The sequence below is a fragment of the Henckelia pumila genome, chromosome 4 (genome assembly GCF_033568475.1).
Source record: "Henckelia pumila isolate YLH828 chromosome 4, ASM3356847v2, whole genome shotgun sequence".
NCBI lineage: Eukaryota > Viridiplantae > Streptophyta > Magnoliopsida > Lamiales > Gesneriaceae > Henckelia > Henckelia pumila.
The window spans coordinates 113,005,918-113,033,203 of NC_133123.1; the positions used below are offsets into that span (position 1 = coordinate 113,005,918).

Here is a 27,286-nt window from a genome sequence, read left to right on the forward strand (position 1 = left end):
CAGCCGATCGAAAGTTATGTCCATTTGAAACTGCAGCTCCTGTTCCTCCGATCCGCAATTCGAGAGACAAAAAAATAAAGAATTCATTCACTGTTGGGTGCGATCATACCAGCACTAATGCACCGGACCAACAAAACTCCAAAGTTATGCGTGCTTGGGCAAGAGCAGTACTAGGATGGGTGACCCCCTGGGATGTCCTCGTGTTGCACCCCTTTTTTTATTAGTTTCTTTTTTTCTTACTCGTACATCTTGTTCTTCCGATTCCTCTCCGTCCTATTTCCGACTCTTTCAGTCCAATTCGCGGATAGTAAAGATGCAATAGACCGAATAACAGGACGTGAACATGCGATCTAGGTGACGTGAGCCATTTCGGTGGGTCCCAGCACTCCCTACGGGAAAAATGCCCCCAAATACAATCTCCGGGTTTGAATTTGAGCTTCTCCGTCTCTTAGACCGAGATACACGCTGAAGGTATCGAGAAGAGCTTCGCGTGAGCAAGCTGAAGCTCCCGTAACTCTTAGCAGATCGAAAGTTATGTCCGTTTGAAACTGCAGCTCCTGTTCCTCTGATCCGCAATTCGAGAGACAAAAAAATAAAAAATTCATTCACTGTTGGCTGCGATCATACCAGCACTAATGCACCGGATCCCATCAGAACTCCGAAGTTAAGCGTGCTTGGGCGAGGGCAATACTTGGATGGGTGACCTCCTGTGAAGTCCTTGTGTTGCATCCCTTTTTCATTAATTTCTTTTTTTTTTTACTCGTACTTCTTGTTTTTACGATTCCTCGCCGTCCTATTTCCGACTTTTTCAGTCCAATCCGCGGATAGAAAAATGCAATAGACTTAATCACACGACGTGAACGTGCGATCTAGGTGACGCGAGCCGCTTTGTTGGGTCCCAGTGCGCCTTATGGGAAAAACGCCCCGAAAGACCATCTCCGGATTATAATTTGAGCATCTCCGTCTCTAAGACCGAGATACTTGCTGTAGGTATCGAGAGGAGCTTCGCGTGAGCAGGCTGAAGCTCCCGTAACTCTTAGCCGATCGAAAGTTATGTCCGTTTGAAACTACAGCTCCTGTTCCTCCGATCCGCAATTCGAGAGACAAAACAATAAAGAATTCATTCATTGATTGGTGCGATCATATTTCACTAATGCACTAGATCCCATTAGAACTCTAAAGCTAAGCGCGCTTGGGCGAGAGCTGTACTAGGATGGGTGACCCCTTGGGAAGTCCTTGTGTTGTTCTTTTTTCATTAATTTAATTTTTTCTTACTCGTACTTCTTGATCTTTCGATTCCTCGCCGCTCTATTTCCGACTCTTTCAGTCCAATCCGCGGATAAAAAAGATGCAATAGACTGAATCATACAATGTGAACGTGCGATCTGGGTGATGCGCGCCGCTTTGGTGGGTCCCAGCGCGACAGATGGGAAAAATGCCCCGGAAGACCATCTCCATTTTGGAATTTGAGCGTCTCCGTCTCTTTAACTGATATACGAACTATAGGTATCGAGTGGAGCTTCGCGTGACCAGGCTGAAGCTCCAGTAACTCTCAACCGATCGAAAGTTCTGATCCGCAATTCGAGAGACAAAAAAATAAAGAATTTATTCACTGTTGGGTGCGATCATATCAGCACTAGTGCACCGGATCCCATCAGAACTTCGAAGTTATGCGTGCCTGGGCAAGAGCATTACTAGGATGGTTGACCCCCTGGGAAGTCCTCGTGTTGCACCCCTTTTTTTATTAGTTTCTTTTTTTTTACTCGTACATCTTGATCTTTCGATTCCTCTCCGTCCTATTTCCGAATATTTCAAGTCCAATTCGCGGATAGAAAAGATGCAATAGACTAAATCACACGACGTGAACGTGCGATCTGGGTGACGCGGGCCACTTAGGTGGATCCCAGCGCGCCCTACGGGAAAAATTCCCCCAAAGACCATCTTCAGGTTTGAATTTGAGCTTCTCCGTCTTTAGACCGAGATACGCGCTGTAGGTATCGAGAAGAGCTTCGCGTGAGCAGGATGAAGCTCCTGTAACTCTCAGCAGATCGAAAGTTATGTCCGTTTGAAACTGCAGCTCCTGTTCCTCCGATCCGCAAATCGAGAGGCAAAACAATAAAGAATTCATTCACTATTGGGTGCGATCATACCAGCACTAATGCACCGGATCCCATCAAAACTCCGAAGTTAAACGCGCTTGGGCGAGAGTTGTAGTAGGATGGGTGACCCCCTGGGAAGTCCTCGTGTTGCACCCCTTTTTCATTAATTTTTTTTTTCTTACTCGTACTTCTTGTTTTTCCGATTCCTTGCCATCCTATTTCCGACTCTTTCATTCCAATCCGCGGATAGAAAATATGCAATAGACTTAATCACACGACGTGGACGTGCGATCTGGGTGACGCGGACCGCTTCGGTGGGTCCTAGTGCGCCCTACGGGAAAAACGCCCCGAAAGACCATCTTCGGGTTGCAATTTGAGCGTCTCTGTTTCTAAGACCGAGATACTTGCTGTAGGTATCGAGGGGAGCATCACGTGAGCAGGCTGAAGCTCGCGTAACTCTTAGCGATCGAAAGTTATGTCCATTTGAAACTGCAGCTCTTGTTCCTCCGATCCGCAATTCGAGAGAAAAATAATAAAGAATTCATTCACTATTTAGTGCGATCATACCAGCACTAATGCATCGGATCCCATTAGAACTACGAAGTTAAGCGTGCTTGGGCGAGAGCAGTACTAGGATGGGTGACCCCCTGGGAAGACCTCGTGTTGCACCCCTTTTTTCATTAATTTTCTTTTTTTCTTACTCGTACTTCTAGTTCTTTTGATTCCTCGCCGTCCTATTTCCGACTCTTTAGTCCAATCCGCGGATATAAAAGATGCAATAGACTGAATCATACGATGTGAACGTGCGATCTGGGTGACGCGGGCTTCTTCGGTGGGTCTTAGCGCGCATACGGGAAAAATGCCCCGAAAGACCATCCCCGTTTTGGAATTTGAGCATCTCCGTCTCTTTAACCGAGATACGCACTATAGGTATCGAGTGGAGCTTCGCGTGAGCAGGCTAAAGCTCCAGTAACTCTCAGCCGATCGAAACTTATGTCCGTTTGAAACTGCAGCTCCTGTTCCTCCGATCCGCAATTCGAGAGACAAAAAAATAAAGAATTCATTCACTGTTGGGTGCGATCATACCAGCACTAATGCACCGAATCCCATCAGAATTCCTAAGTTATGCGTGTTTGGGCAAGATCAGTACTAGGATGGGTGACCCCCTGGGAAGTCCTCGTGTTGAACCCCTTTTTTTATTAGTTTCTTTTTTTCTTACTCGTACATCTTGTTCTTCCGATTCCTCTCCATCCTATTTCCGACTCTTTCAGTCCAATCCGCAGATAGAAAAGATGTAATAGACTGAATCACAGGACGTGAACGTGCGATCTGGGTGATGCGGGCCACTTTGGTGGGTCCCAGCATGCCCTACGGGAAAAATGCCCCCAAAGGCAATCTCTGGGTTTGAATTTGATCTTCTCCGTCTCTTAGACCGAGATACGCGCTGTAGGTATCGAGAAAAGTTTCGCGTGAGCAAGCTGAAGCTCCCATAACTCTTAGCAGAACGAAAGTTATGTCCGTTTAAAACTGCAGCTCCTGTTCCTCCGATCCGCAATTCGAGAGACAAAACAATAAAGAATTCATTCACTGTTGGGTGTTATCATACCAGCATTAATGCACCAGATCCCATAAGAACTCCAAAGTTAAGCGTGCTTGGGCGAGAGCAGCACTAGGATGGGTGATCTCCAGGGAAGTCTTCGTTTTGCACCCCTTTTTCTTTAATTTCTTTTTTTCTTACTTGTACTTCTTATTTTTCCGATTCCTCGTCGTCCTATATCCGACTCTTTAAGTCCAATTCGCGGATAGAAAAATGTAATAGACTTAATCACACGACGTGAACGTGCGATCTAAGGGACGCGGGCCGCTTCGGTGAGTCCCAGCGCGCCCTACGGGAAAAATACCCCGAAAGACCATCTTCGGGTTATAATTTGAGCTTCTCCGTCTCTTAGACCGAGATACTTGCTGTAGGTATCGAGAGGAGCTTCGTGTAAGCAGGCTGAAGCTCCCGTAACTCTTAGCCGATCAAAAGTTATGTCCGTTTGAAACTGCAGCTCCTGTTCCACCGATCCGCAATTCGAGAGACAAAACAATAAAAAATTCATTCACTATTAGGTGCGATCATACCAGCACTAATACACCGGATTCCATAAAAACTTCGAAGTTAAGCACTCCTAGGCGAGAGCAGTACTAGGATGGGTGACCCCCTGGGAAGTCCTCGTGTTGCACCCCTTTTTTCATTAATTTCTTTTTTTCTTACTCGTACTTCTTGTTCTTTCGATTTCTCGCCGTCCTATTTCCGACACTTTCAGTCCAATCCACGGATAGAAAAGATGCAATAGACTGAATCATACGATGTGAACGTGCGATCTTGGTGACGCGGGCCGCTTCGGTGTGTCCCAACGCGACATACGGGAAAAATGCCCCGAAAGACCATCTTCGTTTTGGAATTTGAGCGTCTCCATCTCTTTAACCGAGATACGCACTATAGTTATTGAGTGGAGCTTCGCGTGAGCAGGCTGAAGGTCCAGTAACTCTCAGTTGATCGAAAGTTATGTCCGTTTGAAACTGCAGCTCCTGTTCTAGCGATCCGCAATTCGAGAGATAAAAAAATAAAGAATTCATTCACTGTTGGATGCGATCATAGCAGCACTAATGCACCGGATCCAATCAGAACTCTGAAGTTATGCGTGCTTGGGTAAGAGCAGTACTAGGATGGGTGACCCCCTGGGATGTTCTCGTGTTGCACCCCTTTTTTTATTAGTTTCTTTTTTTCTTACTCGTACATCTTGTTCTTCCGATTCCTCTCCGTCCTATTTTCGACTCTTTCAGTCCAATCCGCGGATAGAAAAGATGCAATAAACTGAATCACACGACGTGAACGTGCGATCTGGGTGACGCGGGCCACTTCGGTGGGTCCCAGCGTGCCCTACGGGAAAATGCCCCCAAAGACCATCTCTGGGTTTGAATTTGAGCTTCTCTGTCTCTTAGACCGAGATACGCGCTGTGGGTATCCAGAAGAGCTTCACGTGAGCAGGCTGAAGCTTTCGTAACTCTCAGCAGATCGAAAGTTATGTCCATTTGAAACTGCAGCTCCTGTTCCTCCGATCCGCAATTCGAGAGACAAAACAATAAAGAATTCATTTATTGTTGGGTATGATCATACCATCACTAATGCACCGGATCCCATCAGAACTTTAAAGTTAAGCATGCTTCGGCGAGAGCTGTACTAGGATGGGTGACCCCCTGGGAAGTCCTCGTGTTGGACCCATTTTTCATTAATTTTTTTTTTCTTACTCGTACTTCTTGTTTTTCCGATTCCTCGTCGTCCTATTTCCGACTCTATCAGTCCAATCCGCGGATAGAAAAGATGCAATTAGACTTAATCACACGACGTGAATGTGCGATCTGGGTGACGCGGGCCGCTTCGGTGGGTCCCAATGCGCCCTATGAGAAAAATGCCCCGAAAGACCATCTCCGGGTTGTAATTTGATCGTCTCCGTCTCTTAGACCGAGATACTTGCTGTAGGTATCGAGAGGAGCTTCGCGTGAGCAGGCTGAAGCTCCCGTAACTCTTAGCCGATCGAAAGTTATGTCCGTTTGAACTGCATCTCTTGTTCCTCAGATCCGCAATTCGAGAGACAAAGCAATAAAGAATTCATTTACTGTTGGGTGCGATCATACCAGCACTAATGCACTAGATCCCATCAGAACTCCGAAGTTAAGCGTGTTTGGGCTAGAGCAGTACTAGGATGGGCGACCCCAGGAAAGTCCTCGTGTTGCACCCCTTTTTTCATTAATTTCTTTTTTTCTTGCTCGTACTTCTTGTTCTTTCGATTCCTCGCCGTCCTATTTCCGACCCTTTCAGTCCAATCCGCGGATAGAAAAGAGGCAATAGACTGAATCATACGATGTGAACGTGCGATCTGGGTGACGCGGGCCGCTTCGGTGGGTCTCAGCGGGACATACGGGAAAAATTCCCCGAAAGAACATCTCTGTTTTGGAATTTGAGCATCTCTGTCTCTTTAACCGAGATACGCACTATAGGTATCGAGTGGAGCTTTGCGTGAGCAGGCTGAAGCTCCAATAACTCTCAGCAGATCAAAAGTTATGTCCGTTTGAAACTGCAGCTTCTGTTCCTCCGATCCGCAATTCAAGAGACAAAAAAATAAAGAATTCATTCACTGTTGTGTGCGATCATACCAGCACTAATGCACCGAATCCCATCAGAACTCCGAAGTTATGCGTGCTTGGGCAAGAGCAGTACTAGGATGGGTGACCCCCCGGGAAGTCCTCGTGTTGCACCCCTTTTTTTTATTAGTTTCTTTTTCTCTTACTCGTACATCTTGTTCTTTCGATTCCTCTCCGTCCTATTTCCAACTCTTTCAGTCCAATCTGCGGATAGAATAGATGCAATAGACTGAATCACATGACGTGAACGTGCGATCTGGGTGACGCGGGCCATTTCGGTGGGTCCCAGCGCGCCCTATGGGAAAAATGCCCCCAAACACAATCTTCGGGTTTGAATTTAAGCTTCTCCATCTCTTAGACCGAGATACGCGTTGTAGGTATCGAGAAGAGCTTCGCGTGAGCAGGCTAAGCTCCCGTAACTCTCAGTAGATCGAAAGTTATGTCCGTTTGAAACTGCAGCTCCTGTTCCTCCGATCCGCAATTCGAGAGACAAAATAATAAAGAATTCATACACTTTTGGGTGTGATCATACCAGCACTAATGCACCGGATCCCATCAGAAATCCGAAGTTAAGGGTGCTCGGGTGAGAGAAGTACTAGGATGGGTGACCCCCTGGGAAGTCCTCGTGTTGCACACCTTTTTTCATTAATTTATTTTTTTCTTACTCGTACTTCTTGTTCTTTCGATTCCTCGCCATCCTATTTCCGAATCATTCAGTCCAATCCGCGGATAGAAAAAATGCAATAGACTGAATCATACGATGTGAACGTGCGATCTGGGTGACGCGGTCCTCTTCGGTGGGTCCCAGCGTGACATACGGGAAAAATGCCCCGAAAGACCATCTTCATTTTGGAATTTGAGTGTCTCCGTCTCTTTAACCGAGATAGCACTATAGGTATCGAGTGGAGCTTCGCATGAGCAGGCTGAAGCTCCAGTAACTCTTAGGTGATCGAAAGTTATGTCCGTTTGAAACTGCAGCTCCTGTTCCTCCGATCAGCAATTCGAGAGACAAAAAAATAAAGAATTCACTCATTGTTGGGTGCGATCATACCAGCACTAATTCACCTGATCCCATTAGAACTCCGAAGTTATGTGTGCTTGGACAAGAGCAGTACTAGGATGGGTGACCCCCTGGGAAGTCCTCGTGTTGCACCCCTTTTTCATTAATTTCTTTTTTTCTTACTCGTACTTATTGTTTTCCCGATTCCTCGCCGTCTTATTTCCGACTCTTTTAGTGCAATCCGCGGATAGAAAAGATGCAATAGACTTAATCACACGACGTGAATGTGCGATCAAGGTAATGCAGGCCGCTTTGGTAGGTCCCAGTGCGCCTTACGGGAAAAACACCCCGAAAGACCATCTCCGTGTTATAATTTGAGCGTCTCCCTCTCTTAGACCGAGTTACTTGCTGTAGGTATCGAGAGGAGCTTCGTGTGAGCAGGCTGAAGCTCCCGTAACTCTTAGCCGATCGAAAGTTATGTCTGTTTGAAACTGCAGCTCCTGTTCCTCCGACCCGCAATTCGAAAGACAAAACAATAAAGAATTCATTCACTGTTGGGTGCGATCATACCAGCACTAATGCACCGGATCCCATCAGAACTCCGAAGTAAAGCGTGCTTGGGCGAGAGCAGTACTAGGATTGGTGACCCCTTGGAAGTCCTCGTGTTGCAACCCTTTTTTCATTAATTTCTTTTTTTTATTACTCGTACTTCTTGTTGTTTCGATTCCTCGCCTTCCTATTTCCGACTCTTTCAGTACAATCCGCGGATAGAAAAGATGCAATAGACTGAATCATACGATGTGAACGTGCGATCTGGGTGACGCGGGCCGCTTCGGTGGGTCCCAGCGTGACATATGGGAAAAATGCCCCGAAAGAGCATCTCTATTTTGGAATTCAAGCGTCTTCATCTCTTTAACCAAGATACGCAGTATAGGTATCAAGTGGAGCTTCGCGTGAGTAGGCTGAAGCTCCAGTAACTCTCAGCCGATCGAAAGTTATGTCCGTTTAAAACTGCAGCTCCTGTTCCTCCGATCTGCAATTAGAGAGACAAAAAAATAAAGAATTCATTCACTGTTGGGTGCTATCATACCAGCACTAATGCACCGGATCTCATCAAGACTCCAAAGTTATGCGTGCTTGGGCAAGAGCAGTATTAGGATGGGTGACCCCCCTGGAAGTCTTCGTGTTGCACCCCTTTTTTTTATTAGTTTCTTTTTTTCTTACTTGTACATCTTGTTCTTCCGATTCCTCTCCGTCCTATTTTCGACTCTTTCAGTCCAATCCGCAGATAGAAAAGATGCAATAAACTAAATCACACGATCTGAACGTGCAATTTGGGTGACGCGGGCCAATTCGGTGGGTCCCAGCACGCCCTACGGGAAAATGCCCCCAAAGACCATCTCCGGGTTTGAATTTGAGCTTCTCCGTCTCTTAGACCGAGATACGCGCTATGGGTATCGAGAAGAGCTTCACGTGAGCAGGCTGAAGCTCCCGTAACTCTCAGCAGATCGAAAGTTATGTCTGTTTGAAACTGCAGCTCCTGTTCCTCCGATCCGCAATTCGAGAGACAAAACAATAAAGAATTCATTCATTTTTGGGTACGATCATACCATCACTAATGCACCGGATCCCATCAGAACTTCGAAGTTAAGCGTGCTTGGGCGAGAGCTATACTAAGATGGGTGACCCCTTGGGAAGTCCTCGTGTTGGCCCCCTTTTTCATTAATTTTTTTTTCTTACTCGTTCTTCTTGTTTTTTCGATTCCTCGCCGTCTTATTTTCGACTCTTTCAGTCCAATCCGTGGATAGAAAATATGCAATTAGACTTAATCACACGACGTGAACGTGCGATCTGGGTGACGCGGGCCGCTTCGGTGGGTCCCAATGCGCCCTATGGGAAAAACGTCCCGACAGACCATTTCCGGGTTGTAATTTGATCGTCTCCGTCTCTTAGACCGAGATACTTGTTGTAGGTATCGAGAAGAGCTTCGCGTGAGCAGGCTGAAGCTCCCGTAACTCTTAGCCGATCGAAAGTTATGTCCGTTTGAACTGCAGCTCTTGTTCCTCCGATCCGCAATTCGAGAGACAAAGCAATAAAGAATTCATTTACTGTTGGGTGCGATCATACCAACACTAATGCACTAGATCCCATCAGAACTCCGTAGTTAAGCGTGCTTGTGCTAGAGCAGTACTAGGATGGGTGACCCCCAGGAAAGTCCTCGTGTTGCACCACTTTTGTCATTAATTTCTTTTTTTCTTGCTCGTACTTCTTGTTCTTTCGATTCCTCGCCGTCTTATTTCCGACTCTTTCAGTCCAATCCGCGGATAGAAAAGAGGCAATATACTGAATGATACGATGTGAACGTGCGATCTGGGTGACGCGGGCCGCTTCGGTGGGTCCCAGCGCAACATACGGGAAAAATTCCCCAAAAAAAAATCTCCGTTTTGGAATTTGAGTGTCTCTGTCTCTTTAACCGAGATACGCACTATAGGTATCGAGTGGAGCTTTGCGCGAGCAGGCTGAAGCTCTAATAACTCTCAGCCGATCGAAAGTTATGACCGTTTGAAACTTCAGCTTCTGTTCCTTCGATCCACAATTCGAGAGACAAAAAAATAAAGAATTCATTCACTGTTGTGTGCGATCATACCAGTATTAATGCACCGGAACCCATCAGAACTCCGAAGTTATGCGTGCTTGGGCAAGAGCAGTACTAGGATGGGTGACCCCCCGGGAAGTCCTCGTGTTGCACCCTTTTTTTTATTAGTTTCTTTTTTTCTTACTCGTACATCTTGTTCTTCCGATTCCTCTCTGTCCTATTTCCGACTCTTTCAGTCCAATCCGCGGATAGAAAAGATGCAATGAATGAATCACATGACATGAACGTGCGATCTGGGTGACGCGGGCCACTTCGGTGGGTCCCAGCGCGCCCTATGGGAAAAATGCCCCCAAAGACAATCTCCGGGTTTGAATTTATGCTTCTCCATCTCTTAGACCGAGATACGCGTTGTAGGTATCGAGAAGAGCTTCGCGTGAGCAGGCTGAAGCTCCCGTAACTCTCAATAGATCGAAAGTTATGTCCGTTTGAAACTGCAGCTCCTGTTCCTCTGATCCGCAATTCGAGAGACAAAATAATAAAGAATTCATACACTTTTGGGTGCGATCATACCAGCACTAATGCACCAGATCCCATCAGAAATCCGAAGTTTAGGGTGCTCGGGTGAGAGAAGTAATAGGATGGGTGACCCCCTGGGAAGTCCTCGTGTTGCACCCCTTTTTTCATTAATTTATTTTTTTCTTACTCGTACTTCTTGTTCTTTCGATTCCTCGCCGTCCTATTTCCGAATCTTTCAGTCCAATCCGCGGATAGAAAAAATGCAATAGACTGAATCATACGATGTGAACGTGCGATCTGGGTGACGCGGGCCGCTTCGGTGGGTCCCAGCGCGACATACGGGAAAAATGCCCCGAAAGACCATCTCCATTTTGGAATTTGAACGTCTCCGTATCTTTAACCGAGATAGCACTATAGGTATCGAGTGGAGCTTCGCATGAGCAAGCTGAAGCTCCAGTAACTCTTAGCTGATCGAAAGTTATGTCCGTTTGAAACTGCAGCTCCTATTCCTCCGATCCGCAATTCGAGAGACAAAAAAATAAAGAATTCATTTATTGTTGGGTGCGATCATACCAGCACTAATGCACCGGATCTCATTAGAACTCCGAAGTTATGCGTGCTTGGGCAAGAGCAGTACTAGGATGGGTGACTCCCTGGGAAGTCCTCGTGTTGCACCCATTTTTCATTAATTTCTTTTTTTCTTACTCGTACTTCTTGTTTTTCCGATTCCTCGCCGTCCTATTTCCGACTCTTTCAGTGCAATCCGCGGATAGAAAAGATGCAATAGACTTAATCACACGACGTGAACATGCGATCTGGGTGATGCGTGCCGCTTCGGTGGGTCCCAGCGCAACATATGGGAATAATGCCTCGAAAGAGCATCTCCATTTTGGAATTTGAGCGTCTTCGTCTCTTTAACCAAGATACGCAGTATAGGTATCAAGTGGAGCTTTGCGTGAGCAGGCTGAAGCTCCAGTAACTCTCAGCCGATCGAAAGTTATGTCCGTTTGAAACTGCAGCTCCTGTTCCTCCGATCCGCAATTCGAGAGACAAAAAAATAAAGAATTCCTTCACTGTTGGTTGCTATCATACCAGCACTAATGGACCGGATCCCATCAGAACTCCGAAGTTATGCGTGCTTGGGCAAGAACAGTACTAGGATGGGTGACCCCCTGGGAAGTCCTCATGTTGCACCCATTTTTTTATTAGTTTTTTTTTTCTTACTCGTACATCTTGTTCTTCCGATTCCTCTCCGTCCTATTTCCGACTCTTTCAGTCCAATCCGCGGATAGAAAAGATGCAATAGACTGAATCACACGACGTGAACGTGCGATCTGGGTGACGCGGGCCACTTCGGTGGGTCCCAGCGCGCCCTACGGGAAAATTGCCCCCAAAGACCATCTTCGGGATTGAATTTGAGCTTCTCCGTCTCTTAGACCGAGATACGCTCTGTAGGTATCGAGAAGAGCATCGCGTGAGCAGGCTGAAACTCCCGTAACTCTCAGCAGATCGAAAGTTATGTCCGTTTGAAATTGCAGCTCCTGTTCCTCCGATTTGCAATTCGAGAAACAAAACAATAAAGAATTCAATCACTATTCGGTGCGATCATAACAGCACTAATGCACCTGAACCCATCAGAACTCCGAAGTTAAGCGTTCTTGGGCGAGAGCAATACTAGGATGGGTGACCCCTGGGAAGTCTTCGCGTTGCACCCCTTTCTCATTAATTTCTTTTTTTCTTTCTCGTACTTATTGTTTTTCCGATTCCTCTCCGTCCTATTTCAGACTCTTTCAGTCCAATCCGCGGATAGAAAAGATGCAATAGACTTAATCACACGACGTGAACGTGCGATCTGGGTGACGCGGGCCGCTTCGTTGGGTCCCATCGCGCCCTACGGGAAAAACGCCACGAAAGACCATCTCCGGGTTGTAATTTGAGCGTCTCCTTCTCTTAGACCGAGATAGTTGCTGTAGGTATCGAGAGGAGCTTCGCGTGAATAGGCTGAAACTCCCATAACTCTTAGCCGATCGAAAGTTATGTCCGTTTGAAACTACAGCTCCTGTTCCTCCGATCCGCAATTTGAGAAACAAAACAATAAAGAATTCATTCACTGTTGGGTGCGATCATACCAGCACTAATGCACCGGATCCCATCAGAACTCCGAAGTAAAGCGTGCTTGGGCGAGAGCAGTACTAGGATTGGTGACCCCTTGGAAGTCCTCGTGTTACACCCCTTTTTCATTAATTTCTTTTTTTCTTACTCGTACTTCTTGTTCTTTCGATTCCTCGTCGTCCTATTTCCGACTCTTTGAGTCCAATCCGCGGATAGAAAAAATGCAATAGACTGAAACACATGACATGAACGTGCGATCTGGGTGATGCGGGCCGTTTCAGTGGGTCCCAACGTGCCCTACGGGAAAAACACCCCAAAAGACCATCTTCGAGTTGGAATTTGAGCGTCTCCATCTCTTGGACCAAGATGCGCGCTCTAGGTATCGAGAGGAGCTTCCCATGAGCATGCTGAAGCTTTCTTAACTCTCAGCCGATCGAAATTTATGTCCGTTTGAAACTACAGCTCCTGTTCCTCCAATCCGCAATTCGAGAAACAAAACAATAAAGAATTCATTCATTGTTGGATGCGATCATACCAGCACTAATTCAACGGATTCCATCAGAACTCCAGAGCTAAGCGTGCTTGGGCGAGAGCAGTACTAGGATGGGTGACCCCCTGGGAAGTTCTCGTGTTGCACCCCATTTTCATTAATTTCTTTTTTCTTACTCGTACTTCTTGTTCTTTCGATTCCTCATCGTCCTATTTCTGACTCTTTGAGTCCAATCCATGAATATAAAAGATGCAATAGACTGAGACACAAGACATGAACGTGCGATATGGGTGACGCGGGACACTTCGATGGGTCCTAGCACGCCCTACGGGAAAAATGCCCGAAAGACCATCTCCGGGTTAGAATTTGAGCGTCACCATCTCTTAGACCGAGATGCGCGTTGTAGGTATCGAGAGAGGCTTCGCGTGAGCTGGCTGAAGCTCCCGTAACTCTTAGCCGATCGAAATTTATGTCTGTTTGAAATTGCAGCTCCTGTACCTCCAATCCGCAATTCGAGAGACAAAACAATAAAGAATTCATTCATTATTGGTGCGATCATACCAGCACTAATGCACCGGATCCCATCAGAACTCCGAAGTTAAGTGCGCCTGGGCGAGAACAGTAATAGGATGGGTGACCCCCTGGGAAGTCCTCGTGTTGCACCCCTTTTTTCATTAATTTCTTTTTTTCTTACTCGTACTTCTTGTTTTTCCGATTCCTCGCCATCCTATTTTCGACTCTTTCAGTCCAATCTGCGGATAGAAAAGATGCAATAGACTGAATCATACGATGTGAACGTGCGATCTGGGTAACGCGGGCCGCTTTGATGGGTCCCAGCATGCCCTACGGGAAAAACGTCACGAAAGACCATCTTTGGGTGAGCGTCTCCTTCTCTTAGACCGAGATACTTGCTGTAGGTATCGAGAGGAGCTTCGCGTGAGCAGGCTAAAGCTCCCGTAACTCTTAGCCGATCGAATGTTATGTCCGTTTGAAACTGCAGCTCCTGTTCCTCCGATCCGCAATTCGAGAGACAAAAGAATAAAGAATTCATTCACTGTTAGGTGCGATCATACCAGCACTAATGCACCGGATCCCATCAGAACTTCGAAGTTAAGCACGCCAGGGCGAGAGCAGTACTAGGATGGGTGACCCCTAAGAAGTCCTCGTGTTGCACCCCTTTTTTCATTAATTTCTTTTTTTCTTACTCGTACTTCTTGTTTTTCCGATTCCTCGTCGTCCTATTTCCGACTCTATCAGTCCAATCCGCGGATAGAAAAGATGCAATTAGACTTAATCACACGACGTGAATGTGCGATCTGGGTGACGCGGGCCGCTTCGGTGGGTCCCAATGCGCCCTATGAGAAAAATGCCCCGAAAGACCATCTCCGGGTTGTAATTTGATCGTCTCCGTCTCTTAGACCGAGATACTTGCTGTAGGTATCGAGAGGAGCTTCGCGTGAGCAGGCTGAAGCTCCCGTAACTCTTAGCCGATCGAAAGTTATGTCCGTTTGAACTGCATCTCTTGTTCCTCAGATCCGCAATTCGAGAGACAAAGCAATAAAGAATTCATTTACTGTTGGGTGCGATCATACCAGCACTAATGCACTAGATCCCATCAGAACTCCGAAGTTAAGCGTGTTTGGGCTAGAGCAGTACTAGGATGGGTGACCCCAGGAAAGTCCTCGTGTTGCACCCCTTTTTTCATTAATTTCTTTTTTTCTTGCTCGTACTTCTTGTTCTTTCGATTCCTCGCCGTCCTATTTCCGACTCTTTCAGTCCAATCCGCGGATAGAAAAGAGGCAATAGACTGAATCATACGATGTGAACGTGCGATCTGGGTGACGCGGGCCGCATCGGTGGGTCTCAGCGGGACATACGGGAAAAATTCCCCGAAAGAACATCTCTGTTTTGGAATTTGAGCATCTCTGTCTCTTTAACCGAGATACGCACTATAGGTATCGAGTGGAGCTTTGCGTGAGCAGGCTGAAGCTCCAATAACTCTCAGCAGATCAAAAGTTATGTCCGTTTGAAACTGCAGCTTCTGTTCCTCCGATCCGCAATTCAAGAGACAAAAAAATAAAGAATTCATTCACTGTTGTGTGCGATCATACCAGCACTAATGCACCGGATCCCATCAGAACTCCGAAGTTATGCGTGCTTGGGCAAGAGCAGTACTAGGATGGGTGACCCCCCGGGAAGCCCTCGTGTTGCACCCCTTTTTTTTATTAGTTTCTTTTTCTCTTACTCGTACATCTTGTTCTTTCGATTCCTCTCCGTCCTATTTCCAACTCTTTCAGTCCAATCTGCGGATAGAAAAGATGCAATAGACTGAATCACATGACGTGAACGTGCGATCTGGGTGACGCGGGCCATTTCGGTGGGTCCCAGCGCGCCCTATGGGAAAAATTCCCCCAAACACAATCTCCGGGTTTGAATTTAAGCTTCTCCATCTCTTAGACCGAGATACGCGTTGTAGGTATCGAGAAGAGCTTCGCGTGAGCAGGCTAAGCTCCCGTAACTCTCAGTAGATCGAAAGTTATGTCCGTTTGAAACTGCAGCTCCTGTTCCTCCGATCCGCAATTCGAGAGACAAAATAATAAAGAATTCATACACTTTTGGGTGTGATCATACCAGCACTAATGCACCGGATCCCATCAGAAATCCGAAGTTAAGGGTGCTCGGGTGAGAGAAGTACTAGGATGGGTGACCCCTTGGGAAGTCCTCGTGTTGCACACCTTTTTTCATTAATTTATTTTTTTCTTACTTGTACTTCTTGTTCTTTCGATTCCTCGCCATCCTATTTCCGAATCTTTCAGTCCAATCCGCGGATAGAAAAAATGCAATAGACTGAATCATACGATGTGAACGTGCGATCTGGGTGACGCGGGCCTCTTCGGTGGGTCCCAGCGTGACATACGGGAAAAATGCCCCGAAAGACCATCTTCATTTTGGAATTTGAGTGTCTCCGTCTCTTTAACCGAGATAGCACTATAGGTATCGAGTGGAGCTTCGCATGAGCAGGCTGAAGCTCCAGTAACTCTTAGGTGATCGAAAGTTATGTTCGTTTGAAACTGCAGCTCCTGTTCCTCCGATCAGCAATTCGAGAGACAAAAAAATAAAGAATTCACTCATTGTTGGGTGCGATCATACCAGCACTAATTCACCTGATCCCATTAGAACTCCGAAGTTATGCGTGCTTGGGCAAGAGCAGTACTAGGATGGGTGACCCCCTGGGAAGTCCTCGTGTTGCACCCCTTTTTCATTAATTTCTTTTTTTCTTACTCGTACTTCTTGTTTTCCCGATTCCTCGCCGTCTTATTTCCGACTCTTTTAGTGCAATCCGCGGATAGAAAAGATGCAATAGACTTAATCACACGACGTGAACGTGCGATCAAGGTAATGCAGGCCGCTTCGGTAGGTCCCAGTGCGCCTTACGGGAAAAACACCCCGAAAGACCATCTCCGTGTTATAATTTGAGCGTCTCCCTCTCTTAGACCGAGTTACTTGCTGTAGGTATCGAGAGGAGCTTCGTGTGAGCAGGCTGAAGCTCCCGTAACTCTTAGCCGATCGAAAGTTATGTCTGTTTGAAACTGCAGCTCCTGTTCCTCCGACCCGCAATTCGAAAGACAAAACAATAAAGAATTCATTCACTGTTGGGTGCGATCATACCAGCACTAATGCACCGGATCCCATCAGAACTCCGAAGTAAAGCGTGCTTGGGCGAGAGCAGTACTAGGATTGGTGACCCCTTGGAAGTCCTCGTGTTGCAACCCTTTTTTCATTAATTTCTTTTTTTTATTACTCGTACTTCTTGTTGTTTCGATTCCTCGCCGTCCTATTTCCGACTCTTTCAGTACAATCCGCGGATAGAAAAGATTCAATAGACTGAATCATACGATGTGAACGTGCGATCTGGGTGACGCGGGCCGCTTCGGTGGGTCCCAGCGTGACATATGGGAAAAATGCCCCGAAAGAGCATCTCTATTTTGGAATTCGAGCGTCTTCATCTCATTAACCAAGATACGCAGTATAGGTATCAAGTGGAGCTTCGCGTGAGTAGGCTGAAGCTCCAGTAACTCTCAGCCGATCGAAAGTTATGTCCGTTTGAAACTGCAGCTCCTGTTCCTCCGATCCGCAATTCGAGAGACAAAAAAATAAAGAATTCATTCACTGTTGGGTGCTATCATACCAGCACTAATGCACCGGATCTCATCAAGACTCCAAAGTTATGCGTGCTTGGGCAAGAGCAGTATTAGGATGGGTGATCCCCCTGGAAGTCTTCGTGTTGCACCCCTTTTTTTATTAGTTTCTTTTTTTCTTACTTGTACATTTTGTTCTTACGATTCCTCTCCGTCCTATTTTCGACTCTTCAGTCCAATCCGCAGATAGAAAAGATGCAATAAACTGAATCACACGATGTGAACGTGCAATTTGGGTGACGCGGGCCACTTCGTTGGGTCCCAGCACGCCCTACGGGAAAATGCCCCCAAAGGCCATCTCCGGGTTTGAATTTGAGCTTCTCCGTCTCTTAGACCGAGATACGCGCTATGGGTATCGAGAAGAGCTTCACGTGAGCAGGCTGAAGCTCCCTTAACTCTCAGCAGATCGAAAGTTATGTCTGTTTGAAACTGCAGCTCCTGTTCCTCCGATCCGCAATTCGAGAGACAAAACAATAAAGAATTCATTCATTGTTGGGTACGATCATACCATCACTAATGCACCGGATCCCATCATAACTTCGAAGTTAAGCGTGCTTGGGCGAGAGCTATACTAGGATGGGTGACCCCTTGGGAAGTCCTCGTGTTGGCCCCCTTTTTCATTAATTTTTTTTTCTTACTCGTTCTTCTTGTTTTTTCGATTCCTCGCCGTCCTAGTTTCGACTCTTTCAGTCCAATCCGCGGATAGAAAATATGCAATTAGACTTAATCACACGACGTGAACGTGCGATCTGGGTGACGCGGGCCGCTTCGGTGGGTCCCAATGCGCCCTATGGGAAAAACGTCCCGACAGACCATCTCCGTGTTGTAATTTGATCGTCTCCGTCTCTTAGACCGAGATACTTGTTGTAGGTATCGAGAAGAGCTTCGCGTGAGCAGGCTGAAGCTCCCGTAACTCTTAGCCGATCGAAAGTTATGTCCGTTTGAACTGCAGCTCTTGTTCCTCCGATCCGCAATTCGAGAGACAAAGCAATAAAGAATTCATTTACTGTTGGGTGCGATCATACCAACACTAATGCACTAGATCCCATCAGAACTCCGTAGTTAAGCGTGCTTGTGCTAGAGCAGTACTAGGATGGGTGACCCCCAGGAAAGTCCTCGTGTTGCACCACTTTTGTCATTAATTTCTTTTTTTCTTGCTCGTACTTCTTGTTCTTTCGATTCCTCGCCGTCTTATTTCCGACTCTTTCAGTCCAATCCGCGGATAGAAAAGAGGCAATAGACTGAATGATACGATGTGAACGTGCGACCTGGGTGACGCGGGCCGCTTCGGTGGGTCCCAGCGCAACATACGGGAAAAATTCCCCAAAAAAAAATCTCCGTTTTGGAATTTGAGTGTCTCTATCTCTTTAACCGAGATACACACTATAGGTATCGAGTGGAGCTTTGCGCGAGCAGGCTGAAGCTCCAATAACTCTCAGCCGATCGAAAGTTATGTCCGTTTGAAACTTCAGCTTCTGTTCCTTCGATCCGCAATTCGAGAGACAAAAAAATAAAGAATTCATTCACTGTTGTGTGCGATCATACCAGTATTAATGCACCGGATCCCATCAGAACTCCGAAGTTATGACTGCTTGGGCAAGAGCAGTACTAGGATGGGTGACCCCCCGGGAAGTCCTCGTGTTGCACCCTTTTTTTTATTAGTTTCTTTTTTTCTTACTCGTACATCTTGTTCTTCCGATTCCTCTCTGTCCTATTTCCGACTCTTTCAGTCCAATCCGCGGATAGAAAAGATGCAATGACTGAATCACATGACATGAACGTGCGATCTGGGTGACGCGGGCAACTTCGGTGGGTCCCAGCGCGCCGTATGGGAAAAATGCCCCCAAAGACAATCTCCGGGTTTGAATTTAAGCTTCTCCATCTCTTAGACCGAGATACGCGTTGTAGGTATCGAGAAGAGCTTCGCGTGAGCAGGCTGAAGCTCCCGTAACTCTCAATAGATCGAAAGTTATGTCCGTTTGAAACTGCAGCTCCTGTTCCTCTGATCCGCAATTCGAGAGACAAAATAATAAAGAATTCATACACTTTTGGGTGCGATCATACCAGCACTAATGCACCGGATCCCATCAAAAATCCGAAGTTTAGGGTGCTCGGGTGAGAGAAGTAATAGGATGGGTGACCCCCTGGGAAGTCCTCGTGTTGCACCCCTTTTTTTATTAATTTATTTTTTTCTTACACGTACTTCTTGTTCTTTCGATTCCTCGCCGTCCTATTTCCGAATCTTTCAGTCCAATCCGCGGATAGAAAAAATGCAATAGACTGAATCATACGATGTGAACGTGCGATCTGGGTGACGCGGGCTGCTTCGGTGGGTCCCAGCGCGACATACGGGAAAAATGCCCCGAAAGACCATCTCCATTTTGGAATTTGAACGTCTCCGTCTCTTTAACCGAGATAGCACTATAGGTATCGAGTGGAGCTTCGCATGAGCAAGCTGAAGCTCCAGTAACTCTTAGCTGATCGAAAGTTATGTCCGTTTGAAACTGCAGCTCCTGTTCCTCCGATCCGCAATTCGAGAGACAAAAAAATAAAGAATTCATTTATTGTTGGGTGCGATCATACCAGCACTAATGCACCGGATCCCATTAGAACTCCGAAGTTATGCGTGCTTGGGCAAGAGCAGTACTAGGATGGGTGACCGCCTGGGAAGTCCTCGTGTTGCACCCCTTTTTCATTAATTTCTTTTTTTCTTACTCGTACTTCTTGTTTTCCCGATTCCTCGCCGTCTTATTTCCGACTCTTTTAGTGCAATACGCGGATAGAAAAGATGCAATAGACTTAATCACACGACGTGAACGTGCGATCAAGGTAATGCAGGCCGCTTCGGTAGGTCCCAGTGCGCCTTACGGGAAAAACACCCCGAAAGACCATCTCCGTGTTATAATTTGAGCGTCTCCCTCTCTTAGACTGAGTTACTTGCTGTAGGTATCGAGAGGAGCTTCGTGTGAGCAGGCTGAAGCTCCCGTAACTCTTAGCCGATCGAAAGTTATGTCTGTTTGAAACTGCAGCTCCTGTTCCTCCGACCCGCAATTCGAAAGACAAAACAATAAAGAATTCATTCACTGTTGGGTGCGATCATACCAGCACTAATGCACCGGATCCCATCAGAACTCCGAAGTAAAGCGTGCTTGGGCGAGAGCAGTACTAGGATTGGTGACCCCTTGGAAGTCCTCGTGTTGCAACCCTTTTTTCATTAATTTCTTTTTTTTATTACTCGTACTTCTTGTTGTTTCGATTCCTCGCCGTCCTATTTCCGACTCTTTCAGTACAATCCGCGGATAGAAAAGATGCAATAGACTGAATCATACGATGTGAACGTGCGATCTGGGTGACGCGGGCCGCTTCGGTGGGTCCCAGCGTGACATATGGGAAAAATGCCCCGAAAGAGCATCTCTATTTTGGAATTCGAGCGTCTTCATCTCATTAACCAAGATACGCAGTATAGGTATCAAGTGGAGCTTCGCGTGAGTAGGCTGAAGCTCCAGTAACTCTCAGCCGATCGAAAGTTATGTCCGTTTGAAACTGCAGCTCCTGTTCCTCCGATCCGCAATTCGAGAGACAAAAAAATAAAGAATTCATTCACTGTTGGGTGCTATCATACCAGCACTAATGCACCGGATCTCATCAAGACTCCAAAGTTATGCGTGCTTGGGCAAGAGCAGTATTAGGATGGGTGACCCCCCTGGAAGTCTTCGTGTTGCACCCCTTTTTTTATTAGTTTCTTTTTTTCTTACTTGTACATCTTGTTCTTCCGATTCCTCTCCGTCCTATTTTCGACTCTTCAGTCCAATCCGCAGATAGAAAAGATGCAATAAACTGAATCACACGATGTGAACGTGCAATTTGGGTGACGCGGGCCACTTCGGTGGGTCCCAGCACGCCCTACGGGAAAATGCCCCCAAAGGCCATCTCCGGGTTTGAATTTGAGCTTCTCCGTCTCTTAGACCGAGATACGCGCTATGGGTATCGAGAAGAGCTTCACAGCAGGCTGAAGCTCCCTTAACTCTCAGCAGATCGAAAGTTATGTCTGTTTGAAACTGCAGCTCCTGTTCCTCCGATCCGCAATTCGAGAGACAAAACAATAAAGAATTCATTCATTGTTGGGTACGATCATACCATCACTAATGCACCGGATCCCATCATAACTTCGAAGTTAAGCGTGCTTGGGCGAGAGCTATACTAGGATGGGTGACCCCTTGGGAAGTCCTCGTGTTGGCCCCCTTTTTCATTAATTTTTTTTTCTTACTCGTTCTTCTTGTTTTTTCGATTCCTCGCCGTCCTAGTTTCGACTCTTTCAGTCCAATCCGCGGATAGAAAATATGCAATTAGACTTAATCACACGACGTGAACGTGCGATCTGGGTGACGCGGGCCGCTTCGGTGGGTCCCAATGCGCCCTATGGGAAAAACGTCCCGACAGACCATCTCCGTGTTGTAATTTGATCGTCTCCGTCTCTTAGACCGAGATACTTGTTGTAGGTATCGAGAAGAGCTTCGCGTGAGCAGGCTGAAGCTCCCGTAACTCTTAGCCGATCGAAAGTTATGTCCGTTTGAACTGCAGCTCTTGTTCCTCCGATCCGCAATTCGAGAGACAAAGCAATAAAGAATTCATTTACTGTTGGGTGCGATCATACCAACACTAATGCACTAGATCCCATCAGAACTCCGTAGTTAAGCGTGCTTGTGCTAGAGCAGTACTAGGATGGGTGACCCCCAGGAAAGTCCTCGTGTTGCACCACTTTTGTCATTAATTTCTTTTTTTCTTGCTCGTACTTCTTGTTCTTTCGATTCCTCGCCGTCTTATTTCCGACTCTTTCAGTCCAATCCGCGGATAGAAAAGAGGCAATAGACTGAATGATACAATGTGAACGTGCAATCTGGGTGACGCGGGCCGCTTCGGTGGGTCCCAGCGCAACATACGGGAAAAATTCCCCAAAAAAAAATCTCCGTTTTGGAATTTGAGTGTCTCTGTTTCTTTAACCGAGATACACACTATAGGTATCGAGTGGAGCTTTGCGCGAGCAGGCTGAAGCTCCAATAACTCTCAGCCGATCGAAAGTTATGTCCGTTTGAAACTTCAGCTTCTGTTCCTTCGATCCGCAATTCGAGAGACAAAAAAATAAAGAATTCATTCACTGTTGTGTGCGATCATACCAGTATTAATGCACCGGATCCCATCAGAACTCCGAAGTTATGACTGCTTGGGCAAGAGCAGTACTAGGATGGGTGACCCCCCGGGAAGTCCTCGTGTTGCACCCTTTTTTTTATTAGTTTCTTTTTTTCTTACTCGTACATCTTGTTCTTCCGATTCCTCTCTGTCCTATTTCCGACTCTTTCAGTCCAATCCGCGGATAGAAAAGATGCAATGACTGAATCACATGACATGAACGTGCGATCTGGGTGACGCGGGCCACTTCGGTGGGTCCCAGCGCGCCCTATGGGAAAAATGCCCCCAAAGACAATCTCCGGGTTTGAATTTAAGCTTCTCCATCTCTTAGACCGAGATACGCGTTGTAGGTATCGAGAAGAGCTTCGCGTGAGCAGGCTGAAGCTCCCGTAACTCTCAATAGATCGAAAGTTATGTCCGTTTGAAACTGCAGCTCCTGTTCCTCTGATCCGCAATTCGAGAGACAAAATAATAAAGAATTCATACACTTTTGGGTGCGATCATACCAGCACTAATGCACCGGATCCCATCAGAAATCCGAAGTTTAGGGTGCTCGGGTGAGAGAAGTAATAGGATGGGTGACCCCCTGGGAAGTCCTCGTGTTGCACCCCTTTTTTTATTAATTTATTTTTTTCTTACACGTACTTCTTGTTCTTTCGATTCCTCGCCGTCCTATTTCCGAATCTTTCAGTCCAATCCGCGGATAGAAAAAATGCAATAGACTGAATCATACGATGTGAACGTGCGATCTGGGTGACGCGGGCTGCTTCGGTGGGTCCCAGCGCGACATACGGGAAAAATGCCCCGAAAGACCATCTCCATTTTGGAATTTGAACGTCTCCGTCTCTTTAACCGAGATATCACTATAGGTATCGAGTGGAGCTTCGCATGAGCAAGCTGAAGCTCCAGTAACTCTTAGCTGATCGAAAGTTATGTCCGTTTGAAACTGCAGCTCCTGTTCCTCCGATCCGCAATTCGAGAGACAAAAAAATAAAAAATTCATTTATTGTTGTGTGCGATCATACCAGCACTAATGCACTGGATCCCATTAGAACTCCGATGTTATGCGTGCTTGGGCAAGAGCAGTACTAGGATGGGTGACCCCCTGGGAAGTCCTCGTGTTGCACCCATTTTTCATTAATTTCTTTTTTTCTTACTCGTACTTCTTGTTTTTCCGATTCCTCGCCGTCCTATTTCCGACTCTTTCAGTGCAATCCGCGGATAGAAAAGATGCAATAGACTTAATCACACGACGTGAACGTGCGATCTGGGTGATGCGTGCCGCTTCGGTGGGTCCCAGCGCAACATATGGGAATAATGCCTCGAAAGAGCATCTCCATTTTGGAATTTGAGCGTCTTCGTCTCTTTAACCAAGATACGCAGTATAGGTATCAAGTGGAGCTTTGCGTGAGCAGGCTGAAGCTCCAGTAACTCTCAGCCGATCGAAAGTTATGTCCGTTTGAAACTGCAGCTCCTGTTCCTCCGATCCGCAATTCGAGAGACAAAAAAATAAATAATTCCTTCACTGTTGGGTGCTATCATACCAGCACTAATGGACCGGATCCCATCAGAACTCCGAAGTTATGCGTGCTTGGGCAAGAACAGTACTAGGATGGGTGACCCCCTGGGAAGTCCTCATGTTGCACCCATTTTTTTATTAGTTTCTTTTTTCTTACTCGTACATCTTGTTCTTCCGATTCCTCTCCGTCCTATTTCCGACTCTTTCAGTCCAATCCGCGGATAGAAAAGATGCAATAGACTGAATCACCCGACGTGAACGTGCGATCTGGGTGACGCGGGCCACTTCGGTGGGTCCCAGCGTGCCCTACGGGAAAAATGCCCCCAAAGACCATCTTCGGGATTGAATTTGAGCTTCTCCGTCTCTTAGACCGAGATACGCTCTGTAGGTATCGAGAAGAGCTTCGCGTGAGCAGGCTGAAACTCCGGTAACTCTCAGCAGATCGAAAGTTATGTCCGTTTGAAACTGCAGCTCCTGTTCCTCCGATTTGCAATTCAAGAAACAAAACAATAAAGAATTCAATCACTATTCGGTGCGATCATAACAGCACTAATGCACCTGAACCCATCAGAACTCCGAAGTTAAGCGTTCTTGGGCGAGAGCAATACTAGGATGGGTGACCCCTGGGAAGTCTTCGTGTTGCACCCCTTTCTCATTAATTTCTTTTTTTCTTTCTCGTACTTATTGTTTTTCCGATTCCTCTCCGTCCTATTTCAGACTCTTTCAGTCCAATCCGCGGATAGAAAAGATGCAATAGACTTAATCACACGACGTGAACGTGCGATCTGGCTGACGCGGGCCGCTTCGTTGGGTCCCATCGCGCCCTACGGGAAAAACGCCACGAAAGACCATCTCCGGGTTGTAATTTGAGCGTCTCCTTCTCTTAGACCGAGATAGTTGCTGTAGGTATCGAGAGGAGCTTCGCGTGAATAGGCTGAAGCTCCCGTAACTCTTAGCCGATCGAAAGTTATGTCCGTTTGAAACTACAGCTCCTGTTCCTCCGATCCGCAATTTGAGAAACAAAACAATAAAGAATTCATTCACTGTTGGGTGCGATCATACCAGCACTAATGCACCGGATCCCATCAGAACTCCGAAGTTAAGCGTGCTTTGGCAAGAGAAGTACTAGGGTAGGTGACCCCCTGGGAAGTCCTCGTGTTACACCCCTTTTTCATTAATTTCTTTTTTTCTTACTCGTAATTCTTGTTCTTTCGATTCCTCGTCGTCCTATTTCCGACTCTTTGAGTCCAATCCGCGGATAGAAAAAATGCAATAGACTGAAACACATGACATGAACGTGCGATCTGGGTCATGCGGGCCGTTTCAGTGGGTCCCAACGTGCCCTACGGGAAAAACACCCCAAAAGACCATCTTCGAGTTGGAATTTGAGCGTCTCCATCTCTTGGACCAAGATGCGCGCTCTAGGTATCGAGAGGAGCTTCCCATGAGCATGCTTAAGCTTTCTTAACTCTCAGCCGATCGAAATTTATGTCCGTTTGAAACTACAGCTCCTGTTCCTCCAATTCGCAATTCGAGAAACAAAACAATAAAGAATTCGTTCATTGTTGGATGAGATCATACCAGCACTAATTCAACGGATTCCATCAGAACTCCAGAGCTAAGCGTGCTTGGGCGAGAGCAGTACTAGGATGGGTGACCCCCTGGGAAGTTCTCGTGTTGCACCCCATTTTCATTAATTTCTTTTTTCTTACTCGTACTTCTTGTTCTTTCGATTCCTCATCGTCCTATTTCTGACTCTTTGAGTCCAATCCATGAATATAAAAGATGCAATAGACTGAGACACAAGACATGAACGTGCGATATGGGTGACGCGGGACACTTCGATGGGTCCTAGCGCGCCCTACGGGAAAAATGCCCGAAAGACCATCTCCGGGTTAGAATTTGAGCGTCACCATCTCTTAGACCGAGATGCGCGTTGTAGGTATCGAGAGAGGCTTCGCGTGAGCTGGCTGAAGCTCCCGTAACTCTTAGCCGATCGAAATTTATGTCTGTTTGAAATTGTCTGTACCTCCAATCCGCAATTCAAGAGACAAAACAATAAAGAATTCATTCATTATTGGTGCGATCATACCAGCACTAATGCATCGGATCCCATCAGAACTCCGAAGTTAAGTGCGCCTGGGCGAGAACAGTAATAGGATGGGTGACCCCCTGGGAAGTCCTCGTGTTGCACCCCTTTTTTCATTAATTTCTTTTTTTCTTACTCGTACTTCTTGTTTTTCCGATTCCTCGCCATCCTATTTTCGACTCTTTCAGTCCAATCTGCGGATAGAAAAGATGCAATAGACTGAATCATACGATGTGAACGTGCGATCTGGGTAACGCGGGCCGCTTTGATGGGTCCCAGCATGCCCTACGGGAAAAACGTCACGAAAGACCATCTTTGGGTGAGCGTCTCCTTCTCCTAGACCGAGATACTTGCTGTAGGTATCGAGAGGAGCTTCGCGTGAGCAGGCTAAAGCTCCCGTAACTCTTAGCCGATCGAATGTTATGTCCGTTTGAAACTGCAGCTCCTGTTCCTCCGATCCGCAATTCGAGAGACAAAAGAATAAAGAATTCATTCACTGTTAGGTGCGATCATACCAGCACTAATGCACCGGATCCCATCAGAACTTCGAAGTTAAGCACGCCAGGGCGAGAGCAGTACTAGGATGGGTGACCCCTAAGAAGTCCTCGTGTTGCACCCCTTTTTTCATTAATTTCTTTTTTTCTTACTCGTACTTCTTGTTCTTTTGATTCCTCGCCGTCCTATTTCTGACTCTTTCAGTATAATTCGCGGATAGAAAATATGCAATAGACTGAATCATACGATGTGAATGTGCGATCTGGGTGACGCCGGCCGCTTCGGTGGGTCCCAGCGCGACATACGAGAACAATGCCCCAAAAGACCATCTCCGTTTTGGAATTTGAGTGTCTCCGTCTCTTTAACCGAGATTCGCACTATAGGTATCGAGTGGAGCTTCACGTGACCAGGCTGAAACTCCAGTAACTCTCAGCCGATCGAAAGTTATGTCCGTTTGAAACTGCAGCTCCTGTTCCTCCGATCCGCAATTCGAGAGACAAAAAAATAAATAATTAATTCACTGTTGGGTGCGATCATACCATCACTAATGCACCGGATCCCATCAGAACACCGAAGTTATGCGTGCTTGGGCAAGAGCAGTACTAGGATGGGTGACCCCCGGGAAAGTCCTCGTGTTGCACCCCTTTTTTTATTAGTTTTTTTTTCTTACTCGTACATCTTGTTCTTCCGATTTCTCTCCGTCCTATTTCCGACTTTTTTAGTCCAATCCGCGGATAGAAAAGATGCAATAGACTTAATCACATGAGTGAACGTGCGATCTGGGTGACGCGGGCCG

General features: G+C 46.6%; 35 non-coding genes and 18 pseudogenes across 35 annotated transcripts; all 53 read left to right on the forward strand.

Annotated features, from left to right (window-relative positions):
* Positions 1–95: 95 nt before the first annotated feature.
* Positions 96–212, forward strand: LOC140869680 (5S ribosomal RNA; annotated as a pseudogene).
* A 401-nt stretch (positions 213–613) lies between these two features.
* On the forward strand, positions 614–732 carry LOC140870304 (5S ribosomal RNA). Its single transcript, XR_012147271.1, has one exon. It is a non-coding gene; the product is annotated as a 5S ribosomal RNA (ribosomal RNA).
* A 400-nt stretch (positions 733–1,132) lies between these two features.
* On the forward strand, positions 1,133–1,250 carry LOC140869774 (5S ribosomal RNA; annotated as a pseudogene).
* Positions 1,251–1,617: 367 nt separating this feature from the next.
* On the forward strand, positions 1,618–1,736 carry LOC140869281 (5S ribosomal RNA). The gene has a single exon (XR_012146661.1). It is a non-coding gene; the product is annotated as a 5S ribosomal RNA (ribosomal RNA).
* Positions 1,737–2,136: 400 nt separating this feature from the next.
* Positions 2,137–2,255, forward strand: LOC140868068 (5S ribosomal RNA). Its single transcript, XR_012145503.1, has one exon. It is a non-coding gene; the product is annotated as a 5S ribosomal RNA (ribosomal RNA).
* A 397-nt stretch (positions 2,256–2,652) lies between these two features.
* On the forward strand, positions 2,653–2,771 carry LOC140868258 (5S ribosomal RNA). The gene has a single exon (XR_012145684.1). It is a non-coding gene; the product is annotated as a 5S ribosomal RNA (ribosomal RNA).
* Positions 2,772–3,171: 400 nt separating this feature from the next.
* On the forward strand, positions 3,172–3,290 carry LOC140869615 (5S ribosomal RNA; annotated as a pseudogene).
* Positions 3,291–3,691: 401 nt separating this feature from the next.
* On the forward strand, positions 3,692–3,810 carry LOC140869566 (5S ribosomal RNA; annotated as a pseudogene).
* Positions 3,811–4,209: 399 nt separating this feature from the next.
* On the forward strand, positions 4,210–4,328 carry LOC140869462 (5S ribosomal RNA; annotated as a pseudogene).
* Positions 4,329–4,729: 401 nt separating this feature from the next.
* On the forward strand, positions 4,730–4,848 carry LOC140869623 (5S ribosomal RNA; annotated as a pseudogene).
* A 400-nt stretch (positions 4,849–5,248) lies between these two features.
* Positions 5,249–5,367, forward strand: LOC140869721 (5S ribosomal RNA; annotated as a pseudogene).
* A 399-nt stretch (positions 5,368–5,766) lies between these two features.
* Positions 5,767–5,884, forward strand: LOC140869135 (5S ribosomal RNA). Its single transcript, XR_012146525.1, has one exon. It is a non-coding gene; the product is annotated as a 5S ribosomal RNA (ribosomal RNA).
* Positions 5,885–6,285: 401 nt separating this feature from the next.
* Positions 6,286–6,404, forward strand: LOC140868502 (5S ribosomal RNA). The gene has a single exon (XR_012145916.1). It is a non-coding gene; the product is annotated as a 5S ribosomal RNA (ribosomal RNA).
* A 401-nt stretch (positions 6,405–6,805) lies between these two features.
* Positions 6,806–6,924, forward strand: LOC140867959 (5S ribosomal RNA). The gene has a single exon (XR_012145397.1). It is a non-coding gene; the product is annotated as a 5S ribosomal RNA (ribosomal RNA).
* A 400-nt stretch (positions 6,925–7,324) lies between these two features.
* Positions 7,325–7,443, forward strand: LOC140868880 (5S ribosomal RNA). The gene has a single exon (XR_012146279.1). It is a non-coding gene; the product is annotated as a 5S ribosomal RNA (ribosomal RNA).
* Positions 7,444–7,843: 400 nt separating this feature from the next.
* LOC140868487 (5S ribosomal RNA) lies at positions 7,844–7,961 on the forward strand. Its single transcript, XR_012145902.1, has one exon. It is a non-coding gene; the product is annotated as a 5S ribosomal RNA (ribosomal RNA).
* A 402-nt stretch (positions 7,962–8,363) lies between these two features.
* On the forward strand, positions 8,364–8,482 carry LOC140869685 (5S ribosomal RNA; annotated as a pseudogene).
* Positions 8,483–8,883: 401 nt separating this feature from the next.
* On the forward strand, positions 8,884–9,002 carry LOC140869346 (5S ribosomal RNA). Its single transcript, XR_012146725.1, has one exon. It is a non-coding gene; the product is annotated as a 5S ribosomal RNA (ribosomal RNA).
* Positions 9,003–9,400: 398 nt separating this feature from the next.
* LOC140869586 (5S ribosomal RNA) lies at positions 9,401–9,519 on the forward strand (annotated as a pseudogene).
* Positions 9,520–9,920: 401 nt separating this feature from the next.
* LOC140868708 (5S ribosomal RNA) lies at positions 9,921–10,039 on the forward strand. Its single transcript, XR_012146112.1, has one exon. It is a non-coding gene; the product is annotated as a 5S ribosomal RNA (ribosomal RNA).
* A 400-nt stretch (positions 10,040–10,439) lies between these two features.
* On the forward strand, positions 10,440–10,558 carry LOC140868956 (5S ribosomal RNA). The gene has a single exon (XR_012146352.1). It is a non-coding gene; the product is annotated as a 5S ribosomal RNA (ribosomal RNA).
* Positions 10,559–10,958: 400 nt separating this feature from the next.
* LOC140868283 (5S ribosomal RNA) lies at positions 10,959–11,077 on the forward strand. Its single transcript, XR_012145708.1, has one exon. It is a non-coding gene; the product is annotated as a 5S ribosomal RNA (ribosomal RNA).
* Positions 11,078–11,477: 400 nt separating this feature from the next.
* On the forward strand, positions 11,478–11,596 carry LOC140869406 (5S ribosomal RNA; annotated as a pseudogene).
* A 400-nt stretch (positions 11,597–11,996) lies between these two features.
* On the forward strand, positions 11,997–12,114 carry LOC140869711 (5S ribosomal RNA; annotated as a pseudogene).
* Positions 12,115–12,514: 400 nt separating this feature from the next.
* Positions 12,515–12,632, forward strand: LOC140868597 (5S ribosomal RNA). The gene has a single exon (XR_012146006.1). It is a non-coding gene; the product is annotated as a 5S ribosomal RNA (ribosomal RNA).
* A 400-nt stretch (positions 12,633–13,032) lies between these two features.
* Positions 13,033–13,151, forward strand: LOC140868647 (5S ribosomal RNA). The gene has a single exon (XR_012146054.1). It is a non-coding gene; the product is annotated as a 5S ribosomal RNA (ribosomal RNA).
* A 397-nt stretch (positions 13,152–13,548) lies between these two features.
* LOC140868168 (5S ribosomal RNA) lies at positions 13,549–13,667 on the forward strand. The gene has a single exon (XR_012145597.1). It is a non-coding gene; the product is annotated as a 5S ribosomal RNA (ribosomal RNA).
* Positions 13,668–14,060: 393 nt separating this feature from the next.
* On the forward strand, positions 14,061–14,178 carry LOC140869065 (5S ribosomal RNA). The gene has a single exon (XR_012146457.1). It is a non-coding gene; the product is annotated as a 5S ribosomal RNA (ribosomal RNA).
* Positions 14,179–14,579: 401 nt separating this feature from the next.
* Positions 14,580–14,697, forward strand: LOC140869007 (5S ribosomal RNA). Its single transcript, XR_012146401.1, has one exon. It is a non-coding gene; the product is annotated as a 5S ribosomal RNA (ribosomal RNA).
* Positions 14,698–15,098: 401 nt separating this feature from the next.
* On the forward strand, positions 15,099–15,217 carry LOC140867922 (5S ribosomal RNA). Its single transcript, XR_012145362.1, has one exon. It is a non-coding gene; the product is annotated as a 5S ribosomal RNA (ribosomal RNA).
* A 401-nt stretch (positions 15,218–15,618) lies between these two features.
* Positions 15,619–15,737, forward strand: LOC140868046 (5S ribosomal RNA). The gene has a single exon (XR_012145481.1). It is a non-coding gene; the product is annotated as a 5S ribosomal RNA (ribosomal RNA).
* A 400-nt stretch (positions 15,738–16,137) lies between these two features.
* On the forward strand, positions 16,138–16,256 carry LOC140868443 (5S ribosomal RNA). Its single transcript, XR_012145861.1, has one exon. It is a non-coding gene; the product is annotated as a 5S ribosomal RNA (ribosomal RNA).
* A 400-nt stretch (positions 16,257–16,656) lies between these two features.
* Positions 16,657–16,774, forward strand: LOC140868489 (5S ribosomal RNA). Its single transcript, XR_012145904.1, has one exon. It is a non-coding gene; the product is annotated as a 5S ribosomal RNA (ribosomal RNA).
* Positions 16,775–17,176: 402 nt separating this feature from the next.
* LOC140869740 (5S ribosomal RNA) lies at positions 17,177–17,295 on the forward strand (annotated as a pseudogene).
* Positions 17,296–17,694: 399 nt separating this feature from the next.
* Positions 17,695–17,813, forward strand: LOC140869638 (5S ribosomal RNA; annotated as a pseudogene).
* Positions 17,814–18,211: 398 nt separating this feature from the next.
* Positions 18,212–18,330, forward strand: LOC140869587 (5S ribosomal RNA; annotated as a pseudogene).
* A 401-nt stretch (positions 18,331–18,731) lies between these two features.
* LOC140868591 (5S ribosomal RNA) lies at positions 18,732–18,850 on the forward strand. The gene has a single exon (XR_012146001.1). It is a non-coding gene; the product is annotated as a 5S ribosomal RNA (ribosomal RNA).
* Positions 18,851–19,250: 400 nt separating this feature from the next.
* Positions 19,251–19,369, forward strand: LOC140869132 (5S ribosomal RNA). The gene has a single exon (XR_012146522.1). It is a non-coding gene; the product is annotated as a 5S ribosomal RNA (ribosomal RNA).
* Positions 19,370–19,769: 400 nt separating this feature from the next.
* Positions 19,770–19,888, forward strand: LOC140870311 (5S ribosomal RNA). The gene has a single exon (XR_012147278.1). It is a non-coding gene; the product is annotated as a 5S ribosomal RNA (ribosomal RNA).
* Positions 19,889–20,288: 400 nt separating this feature from the next.
* Positions 20,289–20,406, forward strand: LOC140868490 (5S ribosomal RNA). The gene has a single exon (XR_012145905.1). It is a non-coding gene; the product is annotated as a 5S ribosomal RNA (ribosomal RNA).
* Positions 20,407–20,808: 402 nt separating this feature from the next.
* On the forward strand, positions 20,809–20,927 carry LOC140869686 (5S ribosomal RNA; annotated as a pseudogene).
* A 396-nt stretch (positions 20,928–21,323) lies between these two features.
* LOC140869639 (5S ribosomal RNA) lies at positions 21,324–21,442 on the forward strand (annotated as a pseudogene).
* A 398-nt stretch (positions 21,443–21,840) lies between these two features.
* LOC140869588 (5S ribosomal RNA) lies at positions 21,841–21,959 on the forward strand (annotated as a pseudogene).
* A 401-nt stretch (positions 21,960–22,360) lies between these two features.
* Positions 22,361–22,479, forward strand: LOC140868592 (5S ribosomal RNA). Its single transcript, XR_012146002.1, has one exon. It is a non-coding gene; the product is annotated as a 5S ribosomal RNA (ribosomal RNA).
* A 400-nt stretch (positions 22,480–22,879) lies between these two features.
* Positions 22,880–22,998, forward strand: LOC140868644 (5S ribosomal RNA). The gene has a single exon (XR_012146051.1). It is a non-coding gene; the product is annotated as a 5S ribosomal RNA (ribosomal RNA).
* Positions 22,999–23,398: 400 nt separating this feature from the next.
* On the forward strand, positions 23,399–23,517 carry LOC140868639 (5S ribosomal RNA). Its single transcript, XR_012146046.1, has one exon. It is a non-coding gene; the product is annotated as a 5S ribosomal RNA (ribosomal RNA).
* Positions 23,518–23,917: 400 nt separating this feature from the next.
* On the forward strand, positions 23,918–24,036 carry LOC140869212 (5S ribosomal RNA). The gene has a single exon (XR_012146598.1). It is a non-coding gene; the product is annotated as a 5S ribosomal RNA (ribosomal RNA).
* Positions 24,037–24,436: 400 nt separating this feature from the next.
* Positions 24,437–24,554, forward strand: LOC140869663 (5S ribosomal RNA; annotated as a pseudogene).
* A 400-nt stretch (positions 24,555–24,954) lies between these two features.
* On the forward strand, positions 24,955–25,073 carry LOC140868427 (5S ribosomal RNA). The gene has a single exon (XR_012145846.1). It is a non-coding gene; the product is annotated as a 5S ribosomal RNA (ribosomal RNA).
* Positions 25,074–25,473: 400 nt separating this feature from the next.
* On the forward strand, positions 25,474–25,592 carry LOC140869167 (5S ribosomal RNA). The gene has a single exon (XR_012146555.1). It is a non-coding gene; the product is annotated as a 5S ribosomal RNA (ribosomal RNA).
* A 392-nt stretch (positions 25,593–25,984) lies between these two features.
* Positions 25,985–26,103, forward strand: LOC140868603 (5S ribosomal RNA). Its single transcript, XR_012146012.1, has one exon. It is a non-coding gene; the product is annotated as a 5S ribosomal RNA (ribosomal RNA).
* Positions 26,104–26,496: 393 nt separating this feature from the next.
* On the forward strand, positions 26,497–26,614 carry LOC140869066 (5S ribosomal RNA). The gene has a single exon (XR_012146458.1). It is a non-coding gene; the product is annotated as a 5S ribosomal RNA (ribosomal RNA).
* Positions 26,615–27,015: 401 nt separating this feature from the next.
* LOC140869338 (5S ribosomal RNA) lies at positions 27,016–27,134 on the forward strand. Its single transcript, XR_012146717.1, has one exon. It is a non-coding gene; the product is annotated as a 5S ribosomal RNA (ribosomal RNA).
* The last annotated feature ends 152 nt before the right edge of the window (positions 27,135–27,286 follow it).